We start from the raw sequence: 24,812 nt of genomic DNA on the forward strand, positions 1-24,812 counted from the left end.
GCCTGCAACGCGGGAAGCTCCGAGCAGCTCCGAGCAGGAGGATGCGCTGGACGCACCGATCGGCTTATCAGCGGTGGGACCCGTGAGGGCCCGAGGACAGAGCGGGGAGGGGGAGCAAGAAAATAAAACCCAAGACAGTTGAGGATGCAGGGAGCGGCGCTGGCAGAGCCACCGGACATCCCCCCGGGCTCCGGGGACTGACCCAGCCCCCCCGAAAACGCCGGCATCCCGGCGGCGCGACCCTCGCCTTGTTGTTTCCGCAGGTTCCGCGCCCAGCGGCGGACACGGGGCCGCGGCAGCAGCCGGTAAACGGGGCGGCGGCGGCGGCAGCGGCAGCACCGACGGCGGAGCGGGGGGGGCCGGCCCGGGCACTGCCTGTCTGAGCGCGGGGGGCGGCTCCCCGGCCCGGCCACCCCCCCTCCGCCCCGGGAAACGCGGCCCCGCCGAACCCGGGCGGCAGCGGCAGCAGCCGGGGGAGGGCAGCGCGGTGCCCGCCGCCCCGTCCCGCTGCAGGTAGGAACCCCCGGGACGGGGGGATGTCGAGGGGTGGGTATCGCTGTGCCGGTTTGGGGGACGGGTTGTACCCCGTATGGGGGGGAATCGGCCCCGCTTGCACGGGGGTCGCGGGGGGAACCCCTTGGAAACCCGGGAGGTTGATCGGCCTGCGGGGGGGTCCCCATCGCTCCCTTGAGTTTTGTTACCCCGGCGGGCAGCGCGGTCCGAGGGCGGCGGGCAGGGGATGGGGAAGGGCTGGAAGGCGCCGTCCTGCCCGCGGGGGATGGGGGCGGTGAAGCGGTACGTTTGAGGCTGTTTGGGGGGGTCGAAGGGGTGCGTGGCTGCGAGGGGGAAGGGAGCGGGGGGGCTGGACAGACCCGGGTACAGGCTGGTACCCGCTGGACCCGGCTCTTGTAGAGTGGGGGGCGCGTAGAGGGTGGGGGTACAAGTGCATCCTGAGCTTTTGTGTAGAAGAAAAGGGGCTGGAGGGCAGAAACAAGCGAAGAAGGGGGGAATGCTGGATCCTGGTTGGAAGCAGAGTAGCCTTCCCTTGTGCTCTCTGTGCGACTGCGATCAGCAGGCAGAGGAGCGGCAGGGAAGGGTTCGGAGTATGAGTAGTGGGAAAGTGATTTCCGAGCGTTCCAGGAGTAGTACAAAGCAAGTGGGAAATGCAGTCAGCTGCAGGTGAGCCGTTGGCATGATTAGTGGGAACACCTGTGCAAGCAGGCCTGGCCTTTAACACAGGAGAAGTCATTAAACCTCCCTGTGAGTAACTGAGCACACCTGTGAATTGATCCTTCTCCTGAAAGTTTTTGTGTCCTGTCCTTTTTAGCTCTTCCTTTTCTCCTCTCCTGTGCGCTTGGCTCTGTTTAACTTCTCTCAGAATAACCTGCCTTGTTGAAGGGAGTCTCTGGCAGGAGCAAAAAGTCCTCAAAAACAAATGCTATCTTTGTTTAAAGCTATTTGTGGATCAAGGTTGTGACTTTGCTGTGAAACAGCATAGCTCTTCTTTGCTTATATTAAACCTACAACAACGCGTTAAAATAATCGAAGTCTTGGAAGGTAAGCAGGCTGAAATGCAACTCAGCAGTGCGAGACTTTAATGTAGGTTTTACAGTACCTCATCTCTCCTGTGAATAAATATATAATTAGTGGTAGGCCTTTTTGCACCTTTCCTTTGTGTGTTTTATTTGAAGTAGTACTTCGGGCTAGAGATTATAATTGGTAGTACTTTTAAGCTTTCGCTCTTTCTTCCTGAGGTCTGTAGCTGCGTCTTTAGGTGTTTATGTTTGTTATGGTACGTTATGTTATTGGGACAGAGTGTTATTTTAAAACCTGTTGTGTGTGTTGGTGAGTGGATTAGATTTCCTGTGGACCTGTCTGAATTAGCCTTGTGGTTGCGTAATTGCCTGTGATTGTGAAGGATGGAAAGCAATAAAAAGACATCATTCTTCTAGTCTCAAGTTCCTCTTACAATACCACTATAAGAGTTTGCAGGCTTGGGTATGGAAGCTACGAGGTCCTCAGCATCCATGAAACGCAGTGAGTTTTAAACCAACACCTACATGCATTTTATAGCTCCAAGACACTGAAGCCCCAGCTGCCCTCCTGGATGTCACAGGACATTAACTTTGCCTGTATCTTCTATATTAAAAATCTGAGGGCTCTAGTTAGGCCAAATATGTTAATCCTGCAGAAAACAAATGAGAGGTCAACCACAAACAGCGTGTAGGGAAACAGAGCTGTTGTCAGTGCTCGTTTCCTTGCAGTGGCAGCATCCCAGTTAGGAGATGCACTCCCAGTCTTGTTAGGAGAAGGCAAACTGGCCTCAAAAGGACCCTTTTGCTGAAGAGGGGTGACACTTTTCCCAGTCCCAGCTTTGATGGCCAATATGATCTTGTATATCTGAGCTATTAGCACCACCCAGGCACTTGCAATGATTTCCTGCAGCACCTCCAAACTACACTGCAGCTTTGTTGTTTCTTCTCTAGCTACAGCTGGTCTAAGGCCTTAGAAAAATTAAGTTGAAACGAGTAGCACCTGAATTTAGGTCACCAGGCTTGAAGACTGGCCCAATGCAGCATTATTCCTCTGCACTTTTTCCAGGTGTTTTGCTTTAAGCTAGGATTAAAAACCCATGAAGATACAGCTGAGAGTCAGGGCCAGATGCTTTGCATTGATTCTGAGTAGCTCTTCTGATGGCCTCTGTTTTATCCCACAGCGCTCAGGCTTTCTCTTGCTGTTAGGTCCAGAGAAAATTAAGTTTTAATTTCTTCAGGTTGATTTTTCCCTTGCTTCCATCCCAGCTTTTCTTTCTCTTTTCTCTGTCCATCCTCAACCTGTGCTTCTTTGTCTCTTGGCTGAGATTATTCAAGCTTTGAGTTTTCCTTCAGCTTCCAAGCTTTGCAGATGCTGTAGCCCCTGGGTTACTTCTTAGATGCCCCACTCCAGAACAGCGCTGGCTCTTTCTCACCGTGGGCTGCTCAAAGCTGGTGGCCACAGTGCTTTCTGAGCAGTTTGCTTCTTGGAAATAGTGCTTCTCCTCACACTGTGGTCCTGCGGCTTTACCGTTTGGGATGTGGCTCAGGTAAGGTGTCCATAGGGTACCTGGGATGCTGGGAGGCGTGATGCTCCTTCTCCACATCAACCACGAGCCATCCAAAGAAAACAAAGTGAATTATGCAAGAGACTCCAATGTCTCGATCAAATTTCTTTCTAAAGTTTCATTGGCAGACTTCAATTTCACTGCTTCTGAGGTCAGACTGTGATGTTGGGAGGGGTTTGGTGAGCATTTGCTGTGTAACAGAACTGTGAGTTTCTGGAGAAGCCCCTTAGAGCCCCAGCGTGACGTAGGTCTTCCCATCAAACTAGTTTTCTGTTAATTAAAAAAGTACGCACCCTAGATAATGTGAACTCTTTGATAAGGACAGTAGAGACAAGTTATTTGTCTTCAGCCTGCTAATACATGTCTTTTGACCTTTGCTTATTTCTTCTGTGTTAGTTATTCCTGTCTCTTGTATCTCTGAAACGCCTTTGCTGAGACCTCCAGGAGGATCGTTGCCCTGTTTTCTAACTTCTCAGTCTTGTCCTAATCAAAAATGTAAATACATGCATCATGATTTGCATGTCGTTAACTTCAGAAAAACACTGTCATACTAAAATCAGTGTTTTTCGGAATCTAATTTTCCCGCTTGCCTGAGAAGTAGCACCTGGAATTCTCAAACCCAGAATTGTGAAGAGATAAACTACTTTGAGCACTGCTATTTACTCCCTGCATTCTTCAGTTCAGCCAGGAAGGAAGAATACTTTAAAAATATGGTGTTTTTTTTTTTCTAACCAGTTTATTTGTTCAGTCTTGAAGCTTTTTGTTGAAGCATAATTACTTTTTTATTTAGAAATGATCAAGCTTAGCATGGTGTATACTTACGCTCACCTTGCCAGCACCGATCTCATAATGATAATTTATGAACACAGCATCTAACACGTTCCAGAAATTTAAGGGAAGTACCTATACCTGTGGATGGGAACTTGCAGATTTAGAGGAATAAGAGGAAACCAGGAGAAAATAATGTTGTTGTAGGTAGAGCAGCAGCGTAGCATACCCTGGATTTCGGTTTCCCCAGCACAGAGGTTTGTGTATGGACTGAAAGATCAGGCTGTGAGTCTGTGGATGGAGCAATCAGTTGACAAGGATACAGCACAGGCGCTTTGCCAGCAGTTGACACAAGTGCTTTTACTCGATGTCGGAGATGCTGAGAATAAAAATGCTCGGGTTCTCGCTGGGTCGTGGAGATGATCGTCACTGACATCTCAGAGATGCTGAGGATGTGTATTAGACACGGTCGTTCTACCTTTAAGAATAAGCAGATGAGATTGAATTTGTGTTTAAAACCCTAGGATCTGAAATGAGCCCTCGATGTGTGTTTGCCCAGAATTCAGGTCTTGTTCTAATAGGCTGCCTGCAAGCCAGTGAGTCCCTGAGCCAGCACAGGGTTACTTTGGATCAGATGCCACAGTCTGTAAGGGCTGTCCCTCTCTGGAAGCGCTCACAGTCTTTGGAAATGGGATTATCAGCACTACTGCAAACACTGTGTGCTGCTGGAGTGCACTGTAGGGCCAGAAATGCATGTTCTGGACCCTTTAGGAGCAAACAGAAAGCGCCGCTGTTAGTGATGATTCAATATAGTGATGATTCAATACAGCAGCTTTAACGTGGCTTTTCAGGAAGGGAGGGGAAACAGTGTGCAGCCTTTCTGTTGATACAAATAAAGACCCACTTCTGAATGGTGAGGTAAAACATAAGGCAAACTGTGGATCAGGTTTAAGTTCAAATTATATTTGAAAAAGCGTTTTGATTTTCTTTGCGATGATGCATTTAGCGTAAGGTTCCGTCTGATGGCTGAGAGCTGGTAGCTGTATTTCATACTCAACATTGTTTCTAATAAATTTCTGTATTAAAAGTAAACAGTATATGGTCTCTCACTTGAAGAAACCAAAACAAACCCTGCTTTGGAAGCTAAGTTTTTGCAAACCAGCTAGGCTACTTTGATGGAAAGAAACATGGGAGAGCGGTGTGCTTGTGTTCACTCTTGAGTGTTAATTCTTCTTGTGTGTAGGGGTAGGTTCCCAGCTCCCCCAGTGCCACCCCTGCCGTGAGCAGGGACATCTTCACCAGCTCAGGGTGCTCAGAGCCCCGTCCAGCCTGGCCTGGGATGTCTCCAGGGATGGTTCATCCACCACCTCTCTGCCCAACCTGGGCCAGGCTCTCACCACCCTCAGTGTAAAACATTTCTTCCTCATGTCTAGTCTGAATCTCCTCTCTTTTAGTTTAGAACCATCACTCCTTGTCCTATCACAGCACAGTGTGAGCGTCCTGCAAGGGTCTCCATGGCTGTGCGTGGCTAAGCAGCAGGATGCTTAATGAGGTTTTGCTGAATGATGCAATAAGCGATGTGCTAACACCTTCTTGGAGGCACCAGAGACTGTGCCTTTACCATTAAATAAAATAGGCCAGTGGCTGTTCTCCGTCCCCGAGGCCAGGTGGCACGGCACAGCTCCCTTCCCAAAACGGAGTAGCAGTGCCCAGGCTGCTGTTGGGATGGAGCCCGGGTTCTCTGGGACCCAAATTGTGCCCATTCTCTCCCTCTGGGATCCTGGGGTGAGCAGGCAAAAAACATGCTAACGAGAGTGCAGGGAATTAAGCCATGTAAACAATCTCTAGCTTATTTTGTTTACTAAAAAAGCTGTAATGTTCAGGACGTGTGGTGTCGTTCTTCTGAAATGTTATTGCACTTTCAGAAAGAAGAAGTTGTTATATATAATTGACTGAAACCTTTTCATTCCTGTCTTTGGATATAGGCTTTGGTAACACCGTTCTACTTAGCCATGTACACCGGTTCATCATTGCAATTTCAGACTCATAGTGCACGTGTGCTTTTTGTTTAATTAAACTTTACTGACAAAATATCAGCAGAGCGAGTACTTGACAAAATTGGAGAATTGTAATGAGGATGCAGTTGTTATGGAAATACAGTTCTGGGACTAACATCCTTTCAATTACAAACAGAGGATATTTACTCTGAGCAAATTTTGAAAGTGAACCTCAGGAAAACACTGAAACGATATTTTTATGTTCAACACTGAGTCTGTGAAGCTGTGAAAGCAGCACTTTAAGCTTTAAATTTAAAGTCCAATGACCAGAGTATAACAGAGAATATGGTGAACAGCCCTTATTCTGATTATCTACATACTCCTCCTTTAATTTGTGTTAACACTGCAATATAAACATTTTAAATCATCCCCCCGTGCCACTGTGATGACTTTACCTGGGTTTGCAAGAAGAGGTTGTGTATCTTGAATAGTTGGTGACTTCTGTCAATCGTCATTTCACATTATTAAGTCTTGGGTGAGGAGATCTGCTTCTGGGTTATTTACAACAGTCAGTGGTCATTGATGGGTTGTACTGGCTGGAATGAAGCCAACCCAGAGTAATGAGGGGGAAAAAAGTGAGAAAAATGAACAAAGATGATAGATATTAAAGAAGTAGGGATGGAGAGAAATGATCAAGGGTGAAGCCTATCATGGTTACGTTAATTGCAACCAGGAAGAAAGTGGTTGCTGACCTTAATGTGGGACATAATGGTAAAAATAATCAGTGGAAAAGGCAACAATAGAAGTGTTAGACAAAGTCCATAAAATGCCATGTATTGAATCTTGCTGGTACAAGAATCTCTGTTGCTGGTGAAAACTAATTTCTCTGTTTCCCAGCCCTTAAGATGTGTAAAATTCTGGCTTTATGTCTTATATACCCTTTGACTTTCTGTGTTTCTGATTGAACTGGTGTTCACTTTCTTCATTAAAGTGTAAAAGTTGCAGTTAAGTCAATTCTGCAGCTGCAAGTCTATGATGTTGATTTAAGTGTAGAAGTCTTAGAGTTGGGAAATGTTTTGAGTGTCTCCTCTCATAATTTTTTAAATGAGAAATCTGGACCAGTCATTTTGGTAGCTTAAGGTGTCACTGACAGTGCATTACACATCTAATTTTTAACCAAAATTTAGGCTATAATTAGGTTTATAATTAAAGAATTTGAGCTAAGACTTTTCTGGGTATGAAGAGAGGCTTTAGTTATGAGAAAAGTCTGTGCTCAGATCCCATCAACCTTTTCTAAAAGGAAGGCAGGTGGCAGAAATAGTGATGTGCAGTTAGTAAATTACGTTGACATTCCTCATATGTATATTTTGAAAGCAGCTTTTCCAGTGAAAGAGAGTGATTGTAAATAAAGTGTGTCACTAGAAACAATGTTGCATTTCAGTTAAGTCATATTTTGGTTGAAATTGGCGTGTATTAACGTTTTCCCATTTCCCTACTATTTGCGAATGTTTTATTGACTGCTGTAACACATGGAGATGTTTTTTCAATTAATCAAAAAGAGTGCAATGAGTTCTTCCACTATATCATGCCCCTTATGAATATGAAACCCAAATCATGTCCCACTGCCATGCTGGGAGCAGGAATTGGGTATCAGCCGGTACCATTCTCCTTGTCTTCAGAGAGGAGCTTTCAAAAGCCCCGATCTGATGAAAAATGGAGTTTAATAAAACTTGTGCTGCTTACCAGCCTCCGGGTTATTCCCAGGACACGTCCTTACAGCTTTGATGTGAGTAGTAGGAGTAAATTTTAATCTGGCAGGTAAGTGACCTGTGGAAATCTTCCATGAGCTCTTTTAGACCAGCTGCTTTCCAATTAGTTTCCCCTTACATCTTGCCATTGCTGTAGAAAGCTCTGTAAATTGGCCCCTTAATTTAGTCTAGTGTGTATATATATCTATCACCATTATTTCTACAAACAGATTTTTAAGTACGCTATAAATGATTGTAGCTGTTTGAAACATTGTGTCTCGCTTAAATGATATCTATCCAATTAGACAATATTCTCATTGGCTGTGACTTTGGTGTTGTATATTGTTATTAGTTTTGTTATTATGTGTTACTGAATGATCCTACCATCAGTGCAGTGGACTGTACAATTTCTGTCTTCTCCAGGAAATATTAAGATAGGATTTTCTGAAGCATATTATAGCCTGAAAAACATAAGCAAGAAGATGATACCCTTTCCTACTACTGGTAGTCATGTGTCCTTTGTTACCCGTTGTCTCTTCCTAGGAATAATGAAAAGAAATGTGACTGCTGGCCAATTTTTTAACTTCATCCTTGATTTATATATATGGTTTTTTTCAGTAAGAATGTCTCATAGTAACACATAGAAGCTGGAATTTCTGTGGGTGCAACAGAAGTTGATGTGTACACAAAACCTTGTTCAGTTTGGTCACTGCTCTTCTCTTGTCATGTCCTGATGCACTGTTCAGATTAGACCTGGAAGAGTTGAAAATTTTAAAAGAAATGGCAGTGGTTTTTGGTAGACAAGGCTTAGCCTGCCTGTCTACTGCAGGCAATTGCAGTTTATAACCCTATAATTCATATTAGGATCAGCAAGATGTGTTGGCTGTGTGTTCCTGAGAGGAAGGATCTAGATGAGGAGTCAAGCAGAGAGAGGCACCTTTTTGGTAAAACTGGCAAAACTGTGGCCTGCACTGAATGGCTTACAGGGCTTTACTGCTTTAAAATACATTTATTTAAGGGTGGTTGGTTTCATTTTACCTACGTTCAGTGGGTTAAGTGGCTTCAGTGGTGACTAGAGAAGGGTCCTTCTGGAGGTCCCTTCTTTCTAGGTGGCTCAACCATCTATCCCAGGGCGAGTTTCTCTCTTCCACCTGAGCTCACAGTGGTGGTTGCTTGGCCGGAATGGCCACCGTGGCTCCTGTATCCCATAAAAATCTGCTTTGTGCTCTGGTGACTCCACGGCCTAAGAGGGGAGGATCTGAGGAGCTTCCAGGTGGAAGGCTTGCTGCTCTGCTGCCAACATCTTCTCTCTGAAATGAACCTGAAACCTGCTTGGGAAGTCGACAGCCCACAGAAATTCAATGCTTTTCCCTTTTCTGGCTTTCAGCCCCGTGACATCCGCTGTGATCCATCGGACAGCCCAAGCCCGGCAGGACGGGAAGCGTCCCGCAGGCTCCTCGTCTTCACGGGCACCAGCCATCGGAGCAACCAGGACACGAGGTGAGGTCCTGCAGCAAGGAGAGGCTTCTCGTGGGTGGGAAGAGCCATCTCAAGGTCAGCACTAAATATAAATAACCCTCAGGGCCTTTCATCCCACTGAAGTTGTCTCACACCCATGGATGCTGGTTTTGTTCTCTTTTCTTTCCCTTGGCTCTAAGTCCAAGATCCCACCAGTTTTGTCCTCCATGTAGTTACACCTGTGTGAGGGACAAGAGCTGGTGACAGAGGCAGCCATCCCTCTCCTCCTGCGATCTGACCTTAATTTTGGGGTTTTTTATGACTCCCACTGCTGCTGATAGTTGCTACAAACCATCTTTGGTTTGGCCTCCAATATCCTCCAGGTTATTTCTTGTTGACGTGTTATCTTTGCAAATACCACAAGCGTCACTTGCAAAAACCGAATAAGTGTGCATCACTTTGCCATCAGTGTAGTGCTTACCTGATAGCGAACATTATCGCCAAACAAATATATGAAGATGTTATCAGGGGAGAACTTGCTTTTGACAAGTTCTGGTTTTCCCTCCAGCCTTTGCGCTTTTACAGTCAGGTTTTTGTATCGCTCCGAACGCCGCTTACCTTGTCAGTCGCCTGTAAACTGAATGTGCAGAGTAAAGCAATGTGAAATTGTTATACTTCAAAACCCATGAAAAACATCTGAGGAATGAAAGGGTTTGTTTTACATACTTTGAGATCCTCAGCTGGTGTCAGCAGCTCTGCCGAAGGCAGATTTTTGGGTTTTTATGCCACCCCAGAGCTGACTTCAAAATTGCGATTGTTAATGAATAGAGAGGCACGGGGAAGCAGCCTTTAAATGCCGCATGGAAGAAAATATATCGAGGTATCTAAAAGATCCATACTACAAAACTTATTGCAAGGTTGTATTTTGCTTTTTTTACACTTCTCCTGTTCCCCTTCCGATGATATCCCGATAACACTGTTTTCTTTAGTTTTCTCCCCAAAATAGTGATGCCTCCCACGTGTCAGTGCGGTGGGTTGTATCCCATAGGGTTGGATCATAGGCTATCACTTTCTTTGCTTTCCGGTAGATTATATTCTGAACCCCAAATGTCTACACACAACAGCATTTTGGTGTGTGATGGCTTTTCTGCCTTCCCATCTATTGAGGGGGTGATCTTCGTTCTTAAAAAACTCCGGAGATAAAAACTTTCCATATGTTTTGAAGGCAGAAGGGAGAAGGAGGAGCCTCATTTAAAGTTCAGCTGAAAACTTACGTATTTCCCTGAAATTTCCTCTCCTGTGGTAATATACCCATTTAGCATGATTTTCTCTTCTGGCAACAAAGCTGGATTAAAACTTTGAGGATTACTATGAAACTTTCCTCACATGAGAATTTAGATTCACAAAGAAGGTGTAAAAACTCCAAGAACGAATATTGAGTAGTAAAAATGTCATGTGTAGTAGTGTATTCATTATAATCATATTTATCGATAGCCCAGATTCTGTGATTTTTAAGCTAAAGAGAAAATGACGTTGTGCTGAGGTCCTTAGATCTCAACTAGACTAAGACTAAAATGGTCCCATGAAGTATGGTCTCATTAATGGCCTTTTTGTAACTGATGTTGTATATCTGTGTAATCGTGAACCCAAGCCTTGCTCCACAATGTTGTTGCAAAATGCTTTGTTCTTATTTTTTGCCCTCTTAGCATTTGCCTACAGCTGAATTGTTTAGGAAATTGCTGTTCAGTATTTCAGGAGGTTCTGTCAACTGTCGCTTCGAAAACTACTTTGTAATCTCTCTTTACTTTTTAAATTTTAAAATGTTAACAGCTTGAATTAGACGGGACCTTTAGCTTTGCAGTTTGGAAATGGGGATTTTTTTCTTTTTGTGGGTAAACAGTTAATTCTATTGTAATATCTCAGTAAATAACTATAAATTATAATATTTTGGAAAGTTTGTGTAGCGAGAAGCATCACACATAAAAGCTTTTAAATATATCATCTCTGAAAGGCATCTATTCAGCTGGTAAGCAGGAAAGTGAATAAAATTACTTGTTTTCTAGACCTTTATTTATATGCCAGTATGTATTATAGAATCAGACTCAGAGATGCAAACGAACAGGAAAATAAAACTCAGCAGCACCCAGAGGTGTTAAGCAGGTGGCATTTCATCATGTTATGTACCACAGAGAATATTGGTTTTGCCTTGAAAGCTGTCTGGCATGAGTGTAATGTAAAAAACCTCTGAACAAAACAGCAATAGAAAGTAATTGCTGTACACAATCCTGCTGTAATAAACTACAGGTGTGATTTTTATCAGTTCAAACCATGCTAATGCTCTTTCAAAATGAATTGATAAGTTTGTGTGAAATACCGGAACACTATCATGCAGTTAGAATAAAACAGGCATGTGACCATGGAAGTGAGTTTATTAGGTAACCATGAATATTGGCTGTAGGAAAATGACCGTTTTGTATGTTTTTACTTCTTGGCTATGTTGTATACTTGATATTTGTGCCACGGGAAAGTCTGAGAGGCTGGTGCAGTGCATGACACACCATGCTCTGTGTCTGTAAGGGTTATTTGCTTAATGCTTATTTTAATTTCAGACTTCTCCGGGAGCTTGTAAAGTCTCTGAACACTTGTAAGAACAAGAGATACTTGCTGGGTCTACTACCTGGGTCTATTTACCTGGGTCTACCAGGATACTACCTGGGTCTATTTTATCTTGCTTAAGGGCAGAGAACGCACTAAACACCTTCTTGATGCCTCTTTGACTTTTAATTTGCCTGTTACTCGATCTGCATGAAGTGGTCAGCTAAGAGCTTGCTGGAAAATAGCATAAGCAGCTGGGAAAGTGTAATTGAGTTTATTTTTCCTGAAGAAACTTATTGACTGAATGTTACACGCTATTTTTTTTTTCTGCTGATGATAGTCAGTTGATTGTCCAAAATTCCTCCATTAATTTACCTGTGCATATGAGGAAGACCAAACTTGTTGATTAGTATAAAGCATTTTGCTAAAAGAACATGTTGCCCCATCATCCGTTCCACAGTCGGGATGTCCCCAGTATGGACCGGCTACAAAACCAGGGAGAGCTGGTGGTCTGGAGCAGGGAGGTGTTGTTAATAATTCCTCCTCTGCTTTCTGGACATAGATCATTTCATTAATGTGCTGGCTGATAATGGGGACACACCTTTAATTCAGGCTTTTTTAAAAAGGATGGAGTGTGGCAAATTCCCAGTGGGAATTACAATGCTTTCAGAAGAGCCGCTAAACTAGTCAAGAAATATTCTAGGTGCTGTCATGAGTTGTTTATTTGGGTAAATGCCACCAGGATGTTGGTGTTCCCTGGCCAGAGCTGCTTGGGGTAGATGGAGAAACTGTGGGTATTGTCGCTTCTGGCAAGATATAAAACTCACTGAAAGGCTTGAAATTACCTTCTCATGTACTTCTCTTCCATTGCAAAGGTCGTTATGGTTTCTTAGGTCATGATGGAACATGTTGCCCCGAGGACTGTTCAGGGAGGCCTCCTAAATAATGTAATTAAGGTGGTCTCTCCTTTGTAAAATGCTTATCTTTCTGTAAAGAGAAAAGAGTCCAAAGAACAGTTGTTTTCAGTTTCTTGAAAAGGTTGAAAAGAACCGTGTTTCAAAAGTATGTTTTTGCACAGTGGATGTTGTACTGTATGGGCTTTGCATGGTGTGGCTACCAAGACAAAGCTTCTGATAAGGGTAAGAGTCTTCCTGGAGCAATGCAAAGAGATTTCCAGTAAGGCTATCTGGGTAGGACTGGGTTAAACCCAGACCACTGTGTCTAAATCCCATTGAACTGGGGAATGTATGGACTTCAGCCTTGCAGTTTTCTGCTTGGTGTCCTAATGAAGCCTGCTCAGCGCTGGCAACACAGCATCGCTAGCATGATGGTTGTTGGAAAATGCTTCGGAATTGTGCTTTATTTGGGGAGAAGGGAATCTGATACTTTTCCCTTCTCTCTTTATGAAACAATGTCTTGATGGATAAGCAGGTTTTCAAAGCATGGAGGAGCTCCAAGGTAAACCTTAGTGCATTACGGGGAAACTCAGTAACCTCTTAATTGAAAATGTTACATTTCAGGTTGCACTCTTCCTGATAATGTTGTGTTTTAAGCTATTCAGAATATTGTTTGCAAATTGAATGATAGGTAACGAGCATAAATATCCAATTTGCTAATTATGATGCTAATAGGTCAGTAACAACTGATTCCTTTAGCACTTAGTGATGATCCATAATTCGGGTTGCTTACTATTGTGTTTGCATTTATCATTAAGAATGAGGCATGCAAGATACTCATGTAATTTGTCCTCTGAAGATTTATCTGAAAAATACTGCTTTAAATGTAGTCTTTATTGTTTTCCCCTCAATACCATTTATTCACTTTTCTGTTTCTTATTAATAATCAAGTAATTATAATTTTGATGCCTGCAGTTCCCATTCAAGTGTCTTGTGAAATTTATGTTCAATGCCATATTATTTTCTTTATTTGTGTATGATTGATTATGTTATAATATATCATTATATTTTCTTATTGGTATTATGAATGACTTGTTGGAGTTGCAATGCTGTGTAGATGACATCCACCCCATCGCACTGCTGGTGAGGAAGGAGAAGTGGAGGTGGGAGGTGGATGGAGAGACACAGAGAAGACTTGCAATGCAAAGTCCGGCCAAACTGGGCTGTGGCAAGTGGGTTTGTGGGGTGATGGTTTTAAACTAAAGGAGGGAGATTCAGGTTGGACACGAGGAAGAAATTGTTGCCCCTGAGGGTGGTGAGAGGTGGTGGATGAACCATCCCTGGAGACATCCCAGGCCAGGCTGGATGGGGCTCTGAGCAACCTGAGCTGGTGAAGATGTCCCTGCTCATGGCAGGGGGGGCACTGGATGACTTTGGAGGTCTCTTCCAACCCAAACCATTCCATGGTTGTGTGATCCTGTGGCAGTGAGTTCCTCAGCATCACAATGTGTTTTGGGCTTGTGAGATTCACTTGCTGTTTCTTACTCCTTTCATTTGAGCAGGTAGTAGGTGCTCTGTTTGCTTTCTCCAGGCACTTTTAATGGTACATACCTCTCACTGAACTTTCCCAAGCTTAAAAACTTGTAATACATTATTTTTTCCTATGTGCATGCTAGCTTTTCTATATATTTTTCCTGGCTAGCTTTCTGTATCTGTTCTAGTTCTACCTTAGCCCTTTCAGGACTTGAGAGGAAGACAGGGAACAAATAGTGCCAGGACCTTCATGTCTTTTATTTTGTTCTGTATTTCTTTCCAAATATTCTAGTTACTTTTGTGAATGCAGCACATAAACCAGACATTTGCAAAATGCTTGAATGGCAGTAATTAGCTCAATTTCCATTGCTGTATGTGTAGAGCTGGTTTTGCCCATGTCACTTCATTTTTATCAACTTCATAGTCAATCTGCTATTTTCTTACCCAAAGCTTTTACAGCTCTTTTTTTGTGCTCCATGCTTTTACTTATTTCTTCCAAGTAGCCAGAAAAACACACTCGCCCATCTATAGATTGAAGAATTGCTTAATGGAAACCATATACATCTTTAAGCAAATGGGTATTTTTGTATATGACATGCACAAATATGCTATTCAGTGTTCCAGATGCTTTTCTTTTCCTTTCTTTTCAAGTCCGTGGTGCATCTTGGAATTGTAGCTTAGGTCAGGGTGACACTGTGCAGTGTTAACTTTGCTTAATTCCTAACAAACATACACCTTGTATTTTGGGGGGGGGTGGAAGGGAAGGATTGTTTCTGTCTGAGATTGCATTTTAGTCAAAATACTCTGTTTCTCAGGGTAAAGATCACTCAAACAGATCTTACAGTTGCCCTGTGTATATGAATATTTGAATTCAGTAAACAGGCTACATATACTGTTTTGGGGCATATTAACATTTATTTTTTCTGCATGGAAGGTCAGTTCCCCACGTAGCAATTTACGTATTTGTAGAGCTGGTTTAGTGATCTGTAGTAGCTGAGTGTCTTTTTATAGGTACTTATGACCTTTTCAGTATCTTATTTTTGGGGGATCAATTTTCTTAGTATTATTTCACAGTATTTATGGGGTTAAACAAACGAATTTGTGGATAACAAAACTAGGTCACATGCACAAGACTAATTAACCTGTGTATAGGTGGATAAAACCAGGGAAGGGAACAAGCTGTGAGTGGAAGAAACACATGGCAAAAAGCAGCATGACCCATATTTGAAAGTTAGGGAAAAATGTATGTGCTTTTTTTTCAATTGTATTTACACTTGCTACATTCTAAGATCCAAATTTATAAAAATCAAAGACCCTGAATACAGTGCTGAATAAATCCCCTGTGGAAATCAAGAGTAGCTGATGTTCAATGCAGTAGATCCTTACTGCAAAATCCAAGCAATAAACAGATTGATGCCTGGTGTAACTCCAGTTACTGCAATATATGCAATATATTACATGAGTGAGGATTTTATCCCTGTGGCTTCAATGCTTTGTTGGTACAAATAAGTGAAATTCCACTAATGTGCAAAATATCTCTGTGCTCATTCAGAGAAGGGACAACATTTTTGGCTTGTCCCCAGAACACAAGTCAGCCCTTAAATTCAATACTCTGATAATAAATGGACCAAGTCGTCATATATGGGAGTTTCTTTTCCTGCTGCAGTTCTTTTTGTCGTGAAAATTTCAGTGTATTTTCAGCAAAAGTAAATAGGCATTGCATAACTTGGTTGATTGGCATGGGTTTTATTTGTTTAACTTGAGACCTCCGCTGAGATTTGTCTCCATCTGTCAGGTTTATTCCCCTCTCTCCCTTCCCTTTGTCAGAGAAGATGAGTTTGCCTGGGAATGGTGACTTCCCTGGGGACGGTGGGTTGTTAATGAGGCTCAAAATTGCTATAATACCTGGTTGTTTTGAACAGAGATTGTGATCTCGCCGCATTGATTGCGTTTGGCTATCCAAAATGTGCAAAGACTTAGGAATTTGTAAGTTGTGGAAAGCTTTTGTATCCTCCTGTTTGTTTTGCTTCCAATTTCGTTGTTTGCTTGTATTCATAAGGGAAAGAAGAGAATCCTATCCTAGAGTAAAACTATTCATTTAAAAGACAATGTATTGTTGGTACAGCTACCTGAGATCTGCTTCTGCTCCACATATCTGCTGTCTTAAAGCACATAGGCATGTGTTGTAATGTAAATGAGTCTAATCTTGTTGAATACTCTCCAATGTATATGGAGATAATCCCGTTTAGGCAGCTTAGAAAATGTACTGGACTGTTTTGTTACATGCTACACCTACTTAGGCTGGTAAGTCTCCTTCATTGTAAACTGCTCAGAGTAAGTTATGAGGCTCGTGTTTTCTTGGGGTTTAATTTTCTCACCTGGTTGCCCCCTAGTTTACCACATTACACAAGCAAATCCAAGGCTGGATTAAGAAACTACGTCCCAGATCCCGTGGGATCGAGCGATCGCATTTGGGGAGGCAAATCTTGCCGGGGTGCTCCTGAAATCTGCTCATTTAAAGAGCATCTTCCCCTGCCCTGTGCTGATGGAATGAGAAAAACCTCTCCTTGGTGATCTGGGATAAGCTGAACAACTTGTACTTTGCCAAGCAACACACAGAATTTTTAAGTTGCGTGTGTTTTCACTTTTTCTTGCTTGTTTTTCTTGTAATTTTCTCCATGAAACAACTGTGCACAGTCAGGTTAATTAGGCCTGATGAATTTCTTGAGATGATGTGGCAGCAGCTCTTAACCTTTGTAGCTTGTTCTACGCATGGCGATTTACTTGCTAAACCTTCACAAAATTTTAAACCAACACACATGTTTTCTTTATTGTTGACATGGCTGTCACAGTAGTTTTAGTAAGAAGAGTTTAATCTCCCATCACAGGTTGATCAAATAATTTGAAATATATTGCTGTGTTTTATCTTGTGTTTCTGTTTCCTTTAAATATCGCTAGCATGATATAAGTCAATTTATTTCTTCTGATGATGGCAAATGTTTTCCTTAACCAAATTTTTAACCCAACTCCTGCAATTACTACCAATCCTGTCCTCTTACACCAACAGAAATGTGTTGCAAATGAACTGAGTTTCTGAGCGGGCTGGCTCTCCTTGCACAGGTCTCTCCTTTTCATTACTCCATCTTTCATCTCTTCACTCACCACAGCTCAGCCAGGAAAGTTAAGAAGTTCCCGTCTTTCGCTAGAATTCCTGTCTTTAAGAGAATGATGAAGAAACGGAGGCTGCAGCCGCCCGCAGTGGTTTGTGATTTGTAACTGGGGGAATAACCTCACTTCTATGGTGAAAATGGTGACAAGTGTTTGCACAACACAGCAATGATTGTATAGATGGTACGTGTAAATAAAATAGAGCCACCCGACCCGTTGAAAACATGGCAAATACAATATTCTGCTAGTCTGAGTCAATTAAGGCTGTTTTGTCCTTTTAGTTAATTGTAACCTATGGATTTAATTCACTTCTTGAAAATGTGTTTTTTTCTTTTGGTAATAATCACAACCCGTAAATGGCCTGAAGGCTAAAAAACAAGCATCCTGCTTCTGTTTGTTGAAGACAATTTATAGGTTTTCCTTTGAGTTGAGGCTCAAAATCCACTTACAGGTGTAGGTAGAAATGGCTCCGAGTCTTTCTGTGAACCTCAGTTTCAGATTTGTGCACCTTCTCAAAGAACAACAAAGGAGAAATTTCGCAGAGCAAAATTTCGGATTGACTTTGCCAGGTCTGATGAATTGCATGAAAAATGACATCCAAGGTGGCTTCCGAAAAGCTTTCATTACTTGTTAGTTACCATGGATTTTGCAGAATTTGGGAAATGAAATAATTACGAGCCATGAACTGAGGATGACATATTTTTCTTCCATCACTGATTGCTTATAATTTGCAGTAATTCTTATTACTTTAATTATTTTGCCATTTTATGTTTAGATAAGGATAGGAAGGAGATATTTGTCATTCCATAACTGAACATTTTATTTAACCTGCTACAAACAGGTGACAAAAATGCAGGATCTGATTCTAATCTCTGTTTCATTATCATGAACTCAGATTTTAAACTGTTGGGAGTTGTGTTATTCTTGATGCATTGTGGCTTTCCTAGTAATATGGGTCTCCTTAAGCTGATGTTTTGGAGTGGAAAGATTCTATTTTAGAAATATTGAACATAGGGATTGAATAGGTTTCACATCAATGATTAGCAATACATCCAGATATATTTCTGGGATGGAGAAGGATTGTTGGCAATATATATTTTATTCTTGAGCTTGACTTTAATGTTCAGCCAGAGTGCTGTGTGTACTGCGGTTGTTTTAGTGGTTACGGACTGGCCCTTAATGAAGTGCCTGGCAAATAAATTGATTTATGTGGTCTCTTGCTATTTGAATTCTCCTTAGTTGGTGACACACTCAGAGGTCAGAAGAATCCTCATCATATAAGTGAAACCATCCTCTGCTCCGGGTGATTGTCAGCCCAGCTCTTTGAAATACAACTGCTGTTATATTTAAATATCGCGCAAGCTCTTGTGATCCTGAATCTCCAGTGTTTTCCCTAAAGGGACCTTTCTAATGAGGGTTTCACTACACTGAGTAACCTGTTAGAGACGGGACTGGGATGCTCTGAATTCGTGACTGTCCCACTTAGTGAGAGGATGAAGAAAATGCAGAAAGCTACTGCCTTGAGGGTTCCGAGCTGTCATGGTCCATTCGATGGTGGACTCGATGATGGACTTTGGGCCAAGTCTCACACCAGCACAGCTCCGGACCTGGGAAATCTCCAGTGTAAAGCAGCACTGTGACACATTGGATTAGGAGTTCTGCAGGACAATTTGGGCAGCAGTACCGCCCAGTGGCATTTTGAGTTTGGGGAGGGTTTCTGCTGGTTGCTGTGCTTGTCCTATTTAACCCCCCTCAGTGGTTTTTGTTTTTTCGAGTTAAAATTGGGGAATGTTGGTATGACAGACCTGAATTCTGCCTAAATGTGGCTTTTTTGACATACTGTAACTTCTCAGATCCTGATAGATTCATATTTATATAAACTCATTTATGAGTTTACTCATGGATTACTATACTCCACACTTAGGCTGATGAAACTTCATACATTAAATATGTAGATTCGCAGCTCTTGCTGTCACAAGGTTTTGCTTCATATATTCACACTATAGCATCACACACCCTTTTTGCCTTCCAGATGCAAGTGGTCACAATCTTCTGGCCAGCGGTGCTCAGCTCGTGTGGCCATGGAGCAGAGACCAAGTGTCACCGAGCTTCAGCAAGGGAGATGCAAATGCTCTCAACGTCACCCATTCCTTGTGCATTATGCATGGCCAAGGTGTGCAGAGATCTGCAGTTTGCACGCAGGTCAGAACCACTAAGTGGATCCTAACAACTCTCTAATTTGCTGAGTATTTTGGAAACAGGTTTAATAAGGGCTGGTAAAATCAAGTCAGCTGTAACACAGGTTCAAGTGGGGTCATGGACATTGCACAAAACTGTAGGAGAAGTGGAAATAGCCCTTATTTAATCCTCTGCTGTTACATGGTCCAGGTGGAATCTGTCATGGAAATTATCTCTATATTTTTTCTTTTTGGTCAAAAGCTGGTAACATTCAAAACCCTTTGAATTTTTATTTTTATTCTTACTTTTTTTTTGCTTCTAGCATGAACTTGCTGCCGTAAGTAGTGAATAATCTGAAGCTGCAAAGCATCTGGCATATTTGAAGACCATTCTCTACTACCGCACAATATACAAGCGTTTTAAGCCATTATGTTTAGACTGCTGAGGAGAAAAAGATTAGAGTAGTCGAGCATAGCAAAAAACCAAGAGAGTCACAAATATGTGAATTCATTTCACTAAGTGTTTAAGCAGCTGTAGATTTCATATTTAGTTCTGAGAAGGTCCATGCGGAGTTCTTTCTGTTCTGAATTTTAAATATATACCCCAAATGGTCTCTCGTGATGAAGAGAATAACTATTTTTCCACTTCCTCGAACTGTTTTCCTGATTCTGTTCACATTTCAACCTTGTGAACAGGCTCTCTTTGTTTGCTCTGGCTTTGTATAATGGCAGAATGAGCTGATAGCAGTCTCTCAAAATCTCAGATAGCCCTTCCCTGGCTGAATTCATTCAGCTTGTCACTTTGCTCTTTGCTGAGCTGGAATCAGATGTTTGCTTATTGAGCCTCTTCATGTCCATAGGTGCCAGAGATCCAAGCCTTGGCCCTAGTGCTGCCCTCAGTATTGAGCTCTTCATTTAACATGGGGGGAAAAAAGTGGATAATTCACTGTGTGTATTTGGAATCTATTAGTATTAAAGACATCTGGGAGTCTCTGAATATTACTAAACCAATGGACTGCTTGGAGCCCTACAGTGCAAGTGCCTTCAGCTCTCTATAAATTATATGAGTGTACCGTTAAAGTAGCAATTAGTATTTTCCTGTAGCATAATAGAACTGCTTTAGCAGTTCTTTATTGAACTGGATCTTGTGTCTGTAGTCCCATAAACTCTTCTGCTATGCACATTCTGTAGACATCATATAAATCACCTTTGATTTCAGAAGTTGCTAGTAATGCAAGCTTTGTGCACATAAGAGGGTCTTCAGGGTTGATGACATTTTTGTGTACGTGAAAATAGAGCGGGAACACTTAGGATGCTACAATAGCATTAAGATTTTAAGGGCTGTTCGTGTTCCGAAAAGTTAGGGATAAATTAACGAAACGTGTCGTGTCGGATTGTATTAATTAAAACACGCTAATCCTTCAGTTGAATGCTCCCAAATGCTTAATTTTGGAGTGTTTCAGTATATCCCATTTTCCGTGCCATCCTCATAGGTTTGCAGAGAGGGATATTGATGGCTGTGCAGACATCTGTGCGGATGAGCCGGCTGCTCAGCTGGGAGCCGGTTCCCAACCAGAAACTGGGGCCACTTCGGTGTTGAAATAGTGTTCAGAAATTACGTAGAAATATTCACTTGAGTTTGCCGATCTGGTTGTATGATTTTTGTTGACTTGTGTTTGTGTAAGTCAGAATATTGGGTGAATAAACTCATGTTTGTCTGCTGAGGAGCTTACAGATGTACCTTAGCTATCAGTAGCTGAATTTACTTGAGCTTTGCTCTTATTAGTTGATAAGTTTTACTTTCCTGGGTGTGCGCCTAAGCATAAAGAAATGCCCACAAAAGAGATTATCTTCCTGTATAGAAGATTCATTAAATGTACATATTACCATGAAAAAAGGGAATGTGAGAATTTCGATATTTCTATTCCATTTGTTATAATTCCTACAAATACCGAAACGTTTCTAATTTTGACATTTGCCAAATCTGGGGGAAGATTTGACCCATTGTGTCCCTTTTGGGGATGTTTAATCTGCAGCACATTGGCACCGTGAGGACTTTTCCTGCAGCGGTGGCAGCAGCTGCATCTCCCCGTGCTGGGGAAGCAGCGTCCCGGGTAATTCGCCGGGGGACAAGGAGCCGCACGAAGGAGCTGAGGAGCCAGAACTATAAATACTGCACGGCCGCAGCTCCACTGCTCCCTCAACCAAGTGCCTATTGCTACATTGCACGCTGCAAAAATGTCACATCTCCTCACCGTACAGTGCTGAATCACGTGGAAATAACTAAGTGCACCGCTCTGTTTTGGCTTGGAGTTACTGTTTGGTGGGTTTTTTTAGGTTGATTTGATAAGGAAAATGGTTTATGCGACTGTGCTATAGGGCTTTTCTCACCTCCTTCCATCCATGCTCCTTCCTCCTCCATCCATGCTCCTTCCTCCTCCTCCTCCATCCATGCTCCTTCCTCCTCCTCCTCCGTCCATCCTCCTTCCTCCTCCTCCTCCGTCCATCCTCCTTCCTCCTCCTCCTCCGTCCATCCTCCTTCCTCCTCCTCCTCCGTCCATCCTCCTTCTTTCCAACAGCTTTGGAATTTACTGCTCAACTTCAGCTAAATTTTTTAAAGAAATGGAAGCATCTAAAGGTTTTGTGTCCCAACAAACATTATAAAAACGGGTGATTATACGTAGGGGAGACCCACTGTAGAGCTCCCGCAGAGGGAAAGGCACAAGGTCAACAGCTGCCCATCGTATTTTGGCTGTCGCCCAAGGGATGGAGGAGCCTGTGCCCGGCTCTCATCCAGCCACACATGGAAAACATCTGGAAGAGAAACCTGTTGCACTAGGAAGTGCTGAGGATGTGCGGGTGGCACAGAGATTTATTTAGGGATGGGTGTGAGGTGAAGAGGAGCTTCTTGCTCTATCAATCCTGTGCTTGAGAGGAGGAAAAAACAGCGCTGGGGAGGGGGGACTCAGCAATTTGTTGATATGGGTGTTGAGAGAATCCTTTTGCAGAAACAGAACATAGGAGAGTCGCTGACTTTTCCAGTGATGGTGTCTTTCTCCACCATATAACATCACCAAGCCTCATTAAGAAGCCAGTATTGATAGCATTTAATTTGTTTTCTATGAATTTGCGATGTACAAATACACTCATTTAAAGAGATTTTCTTAGCTCCTGGCAAAGCACTGTTTTTCACGGTGGTTTCCTTATCCATAGGGTTGGCTCTGGAGTGTACTGTGAAAAATAAGTTAACAACCAAAATACAAAATAGAGTCGTGCTGCTGAGTAATTTTTGTAAATAGAAGAATTTGGCCTCCATGCAGAACAAACTGCTGGCATTCTCCTCTCTTCCACAGTGAAGTGCAAAATTCCATGCAATGTATTTCTGTAGCCTTTATTTATGTGGGGCATTTAGTAGCTGAATGCTTAACGTTTATATTGTTCTTGTTATTTGCGGTGTTTACAAACAGGCTCCCAAAATATTTGCTTAAGGCTCATGCTATTGCTGCAGATGTAGCTTTAGTAAATCTTACCAACATCTATCCCAAACTGACCAAGTTATAAATTTTTCATAAAAGCAACAAAGCTTGTTTTTTTGGAATATGTTGAGCATGTGTGTCAGCATTTGAGAGCAATTTTGGGAAGTTTAATATTTGACCAATATTTCCAGTGCCAGGTAATTTGTCCTCCTCTGTCTCTGGTTCCATTTAGAAACTGAAAGCTGATGGGTGTAAAAGAAGGAGCTCAAAAGTGGGAGCAGTTTATCCCGTCTCTCAGAGATTAAGAAATTAGTTGATTTTGCTTTATTTTTAATCTGCTGACTTGTTTCCTTGCATGGATTCTGATCTTTGCCTATGAGAAACAGTGATGATCTTTCCTTACCTACCTTTCCTGTGCCATTCAGGATTGTGGAAATCACATTTATATCTCCTGCTCTAAAAATGCAAAACCTCCTAGGTTTAATCTCAAATGCAACTTTTACGTGGTACAAAATACAGTTGTTCAGTGTGGGAAATGTCCTTAAATAGCTTTGTTGTTGTTGTTGTAAGATTGTTGTGCAGAATTATGCAGGTGCTGGAAACAGATTTGTAAGTATTTTCTTCCTACTCAAAACTTTTTGGATAGCTTTGTTTCTTTTTAGCTAAATATGTCAAAGTCTATATTTAAAATAATGTGCTTAAATACACTTAAAGCATATTTAAATGTTTGAGTATATGTGTACACGCTAGCACTAACTATTGCTTGAGTTGTGCACTGTAGGAAGGGCCTAATAAAGCGGAGAATAAGGAGGGGTGAATTTGAGATGAATGCAGCTTTTATTTATATCGGAGTAAATGGTGCAGTGCCAGTTTAATGCACAGAATTATCCTTAAGTCATTCCAGTTTCATTTGTGGTCATGTTCTATATTTTTTATGGAGCTGTGTGACTACTTTACTCTTGTGTCTCATAGGGACTGTCTGTTCAGACCTCTTAGTGTTACAAGTAATGGATGTAACAAAATCTAGTATTAGTTTTTGATAGAGTACCGTAGACCAAAAAGTAAAAAAGTTTGTCAAACTTGCTTTCTCAGTGGAAATATCTGGAATTTTCCCTTCCATTTATATCTGTAAAAGGAAGAAATGCACAATAGGCAAGACTTTCTTCAGCATGAGCTTCTACCCACCAATGAAAACAATAAAATTTGCCTCGTGAGAGCTGGACTGTGATGCTCAGCACACGCCTGCTGATTTGGGGAATCTCTTTGGGGGCTGGAAACAGCACACCCTGATTTTTGGGATCTCGGGTGGGAAAAAACAAGCTCTGGCAAGACTTAAATCAAAGAAGATGTTCCATAGGAAACAGCTGAGCAGCATCTTTCCCCTTCTGTCACATCTGGCCTGAAATGATGTCTATTTTTGCCTTAGTACGGAGTTCATGCTGCCAGAAGCACTCTGAAGTGAAGGAAGTTAAATCAGGCTCTGCCCTTGCAAAGTTCCCCATAATATTTATGTTACAGCATGACGAACGTGTTGGAAATTTGCAATGAGAGAAACTCCCTCTCTCTCTTGCAGACTAACATGTCGAAATCCCCTTTGTGCCGTGAGCGTTTCTCCTTTATAGGTTGTTAGTGTGGCCACTAAGTCACTGAATTTCTTTCTCCACGTGTCAATCTTAACATTTTTCTGTATTTTTTACAGGAGTGTGAGATGAGAGAGGGCTAGATCCCCGTGATCATCTTGGCACCATTGCTTTCATCTGTATGTTGACAGGTAAGCGTGCTAAATTAATTTTGTAGAGAAATGATTGAAGTTACTTGTGTCAGGGGGGCAAACTGACAATTACAACCCAGGGCTTCAGCCGTGTGTCTCGCCAGGTTCTGCTGAGGTGCATTTCA

At 42.4% G+C, this 24,812-nt stretch overlaps 1 protein-coding gene across 4 annotated transcripts in view; it reads left to right on the forward strand.

Annotated features, from left to right (window-relative positions):
- The first annotated feature begins 401 nt into the window (after window positions 1-401).
- Window positions 402-24,812, forward strand: part of SHANK2 (SH3 and multiple ankyrin repeat domains 2) — a 313,850-nt gene continuing 289,439 nt past the window's right edge. For 3 of the 4 annotated variants that reach the window (XM_071808789.1, XM_065839072.2, XM_071808791.1), the window contains exons 1-3: window positions 402-513; window positions 9,001-9,113; window positions 24,616-24,687. The gene's annotated coding sequence lies outside the window, so the exon portion shown is untranslated. Of the gene's footprint in view, window positions 514-9,000; window positions 9,168-24,615; window positions 24,688-24,812 lie in introns of all 4 variants that reach the window. The other variant, XM_071808790.1, reaches the window with a different exon arrangement.

This window comes from Patagioenas fasciata, chromosome 5 (genome assembly GCF_037038585.1).
Source record: "Patagioenas fasciata isolate bPatFas1 chromosome 5, bPatFas1.hap1, whole genome shotgun sequence".
Classification (NCBI taxonomy): domain Eukaryota; kingdom Metazoa; phylum Chordata; class Aves; order Columbiformes; family Columbidae; genus Patagioenas; species Patagioenas fasciata.